This window comes from Triticum aestivum, chromosome 3D (assembly GCF_018294505.1).
Source record: "Triticum aestivum cultivar Chinese Spring chromosome 3D, IWGSC CS RefSeq v2.1, whole genome shotgun sequence".
NCBI classification, from domain to species: Eukaryota; Viridiplantae; Streptophyta; class Magnoliopsida; order Poales; family Poaceae; genus Triticum; species Triticum aestivum.
The window spans coordinates 20,540,157-20,544,400 of NC_057802.1; positions in this window are offsets into that span (position 1 = coordinate 20,540,157).

Consider the following 4,244-nt stretch of genomic DNA (forward strand, 5'->3'; position numbering starts at 1 on the left):
GTAATTAACAAACATCAGCTAATTGCCATTTACTGGAATTTAATGAACAAACAAACATAATAGCCCATTTACAGCTAATTAATGCACAAACAACAGAATAGTTCCAGAAGAATTTAATGGACAAACAACAGAATAGTTCCATTTATATGCATCCATATATGGTTTCATAAAAAACATCACACATATCCCATTTACAGCTAATTAATGCACAAACAACACAACTTTCAGAGGAATTAATTGAAAGTATAACAAAACTTTCCATTTTAGAATAATTTAATGGACAAACAACACAATATTTCCATTTATATGCATTTAGATATGGTTTCATGATCAAAGACCACAAATATGCCATTTAGAGCTAATTAATGACCAAACAACAGAACTTTATGATATCAATGAATAAACTACATACCATTCCAATTTAGAGGCATTCATATAGGGCATCATCAATGAACAACATCTCACACAAATTAATAAACAGACAAAAAACAGCTTGGGGTTACCTCCTCGTCGTTGTCAGAATCAGATGGGTCGTTGAACCCAGCGATGTTCAGCTTCCTCTTGTTGCCAGCAGCTTCCTCATTACGTAACACAGTAACACAGTATGCAAAGGTCAAGCAATCTGCAATGTGCTTCTAATAACCTAAAATGTTACTTTGACCTAAAATTAAACTGTATCCAAAGGTCAAGCATTCTACAATGATAGCTTGGTCAAACTAAAATTTTAGATTATGCTGACTGTGGTCCTTCAAACTATAATGCCAGACTGGGCACCAACAAAAATCTTGTGAGTGCTCAGGTCTGCCAATGGAGGTAGTACATTCTTTGATGTACCCTGCAACTATATCGGTGAGCCATTGTGGTTGACAACAAGTAATTGCATTTACTTCATCTGGCTCATGTAATGTACATAGAGGTGCATCAGCTGCCCTATTCTCTGAACCTTATATTGGATGGTATATTGTAATGCCATGAGCTTCAGGAAAGGATATCTTTGTGCAATTTTTGGTGCTAGGTGTGAAACTATTTCATATGACATTCATGCATGGAGTTATGCAACATAAATTTAATATGACTTGGTCATCTGGCATAGTTGCATGTCTAGCAAACCTACTTATGGTTTACTTTATAAGTACAGCAATCCTGCAGATCAAAAATAAACCTACCTACAATTTTAGTTTATGGATAATGAAGTGAAGCTCCTAACTATTTTGAAATTGCGCACTAGTTAAACGTACTGTGTTCATTTCAACAATTAATTGATACACTTCAAATGAAGGAAGTAGGATTTTAACCTCATTTGTACAATATCAATTTTAATAGATACACTGGGTGGCTGCTCAGCCCCTGCCGTGGCCCACTGAGGGAATATGCACAACAAATCTAACAACATATACAACCCATAACAGAATCTGAGCACATGCAGCAATCCAGATTCTAATATAAATAACCTAACTAAACATCTAATTAAAAAACCCTAACCACTACATCCACTGGATGATTCAATCACAGATTCTACATATAACTGCCTATAAATTAATCCAATACAAAATAACCCTAACTACTACATCTACTGGATGATTCAATCATAGATTCCACATATCAGTGGCTATAATTGAATCCAATACAAAAAAAACCCGACTAAACATCTAACTAAAAACCCTAACTACTAGATCTACTGGATGATTCAATCACATAATCCAAAGTTAATCTTCACTATAAATCAATCAATCAAACATCTAAAAACCCTAATTATCAGAAGGGGATCGATGCAGCAACTAGCAACAACAACAAAACCCTAACACCTAAATCTAATTCTTAATGGGGTAACTAGAAACGGAGGGGACTGCTGGCAAGGATTACCTGCAGGTCCACGTGCTCACCGCCGGCCTCCGCAGGTCCATGAGACGGGCCGCTCGACGCCATCACGCCAAGCTCCGGCACGGCGGAGTCCGCCACTGGCACCTTCTTCTCCTCCACATCCGCCGCCGCAGCGACCGATCCAGCGCGTGGGGATGCAGCACCTCCTGCACCCGCACTGTCGACGAGGGCCTGCACGGCATCTGCCACGGTCTCCGCACCCGTCCTCTCCAGATCTCCTTCCATGACGGCAGCTTCGCCACGGCCTTGCTCCATCCGAGCCAGAAGCAAGCAGGACGAGAGAGGGAGGCGATGGTGGTGAGCGAGCAGGTGCGGTGGCCGGTGAGGGAGACGATGAGGCAGAGGAGAGAGGAGGGAAAGGGAGGCGATTTGGGGGAAATGGGGTGGGCGATGCGGCCGGTGCCCGTTCCCCTCCTCTTATACTAGGGGCCTTTTTTTGGAAAATATCCACGCACACGTGCACGCGCACGACCGCGGGGAAACGGAACCGCCAGCGTATAATACACGTATAATACTCTCGGTAATGGCCACCTTTTCCGAGAGGCGCTCTCGGTAAAGCATCTAACCTAGATCTCTTTCCTTCTTGTGCATTCTCGATAATATGTATTATACTCTTTTTTTTCTTCCATGCTTGGCAAACAACCTTAGCACATCATAATTACCGTCTTGTGTTTTCTTCTTCGGATGGGCCTCGTCCGGTTCTAGAGACCGGCACCCCTCCGGTGGACCCGGCGGTCTAGGGCGTTGTACGGCACCTAGAGGGGGTAGGCCACGGGGAATAACTGCTTCTTCATGTTAGTGCATGTCATCGCGAGATGACAGACCAAGTCTAGGCCCGTTCTGCCACGGGATCACCCACCGAAGACTTTATCTCGGGGACGAACGCAGCCGGTCCTCGACGTTCCCGCTCATGTGTGTGGTTTGTGAGGCACGTGCCACGTCAAGGACGTGCGTTGCTTATTCAAATAGCACACCACACCTGCATGCATATGCATGGGCCACACGCATGTAGGGGTGCCTCCCCCCCCTCGGGCGGTCTCCATATCGAGCACCCATCCGGTGGCCCCGGCGGTCTAGGGCATTATTCAGCACCGAGAGGGTGTAGTCCATGGTGAATAACTGCTTCTCCGTGTTAGTGCATCTCGTCGCGAGATGACATGCCAAGTCTAGGCCCGTTCTTCGAGATAGTCTATGGGTATCGAGAGGGAATGTGTCCGGTTTGTGCAGGAAGTGCGGGTCCTATTGCTCCATTGGCCTCGAAACTTCTTATGCTCTCAAAGGAGGCCATCGCATGTATACGCATGGGCTATCCGGTGGCCCTGGCGGTATAGGAAGTTGACCGGCACCGAGAGAGGGGGTAGGCCACAGTCAACAACTGCTTCTTCTCGTGTTTATTACTTTACACTCTTTAAAGTTCTCTCTCGGTGCCGTTCTAGAAAGTTGGCCGGCACCGAGAGAGGGGGTAGGCCACGGCCAACAACTGCCTCTTCTCATGTTTTTTACTTTACACTCTTTAAAGTTCTCTCTCGGTGCCGGTCTAGAAAGTTGACTGGCACCGAGAGAGGGGGTAGGCCATGGTCAACAACTGCTTCTTCTCATGTTTTTTACTTTACACTCTTTAAAGTTGAGTTTTGAACAAATCTAACCCAAAAAGCATATGTATATATATATATATATATATATATCTATGAGTGCATCAAAAGTCTTTTATCGAAAAAATTCATCAAAGTCATGGAATTTACAAACTTTGGTCGTAAAAGCATATGAAATATGAGATACAAAATATATAGTGCAAAACAAAAACAAAAAGAGAAGGGGAAAAATTAGAGCAGTGGTTTCCGAGGGTCGATTTTCAGCTCTCGGTAATGGCCACCTTTTCCAGAGGCGCTCTCGATAAAGCATCTAACCTAGATCTCTTTCCTTCTTGTGCATTCTCGATAATATGTATTATACGTTTTTTGTTGTTTTCTTCCATGCTTGGCAAACAACCTTAGCACATCATAATTACCGTCTTGTGTTTTCTTCTTCGGATGGGCCTCGTCCGGTTCTAGAGACCGGCACCCCTCCGGTGGCCCCGGCGGTCTAGGGCGTTGTTCGGCACCTAGAGGGGGTAGGCCACGGGGAATAACTGCTTCTTCGTGTTAGTGCATGTCATCGCGAGATTATAGACCAAGTCTAGGCCCGTTCTGTCATGGGATCACCCACCGAAGACTCTGTCTCGGGCACGAACGCAGCCGGTCCTCGACGTTCCCGCCCGTGTGTGTGGTTTGTGAGGCACGTGGCACGTCAAGGACGTGCATTGCTTATTCAAATAGCACACCACCCCTACATGCATATGCATGGGCCGCACGCATGTAGGGGTG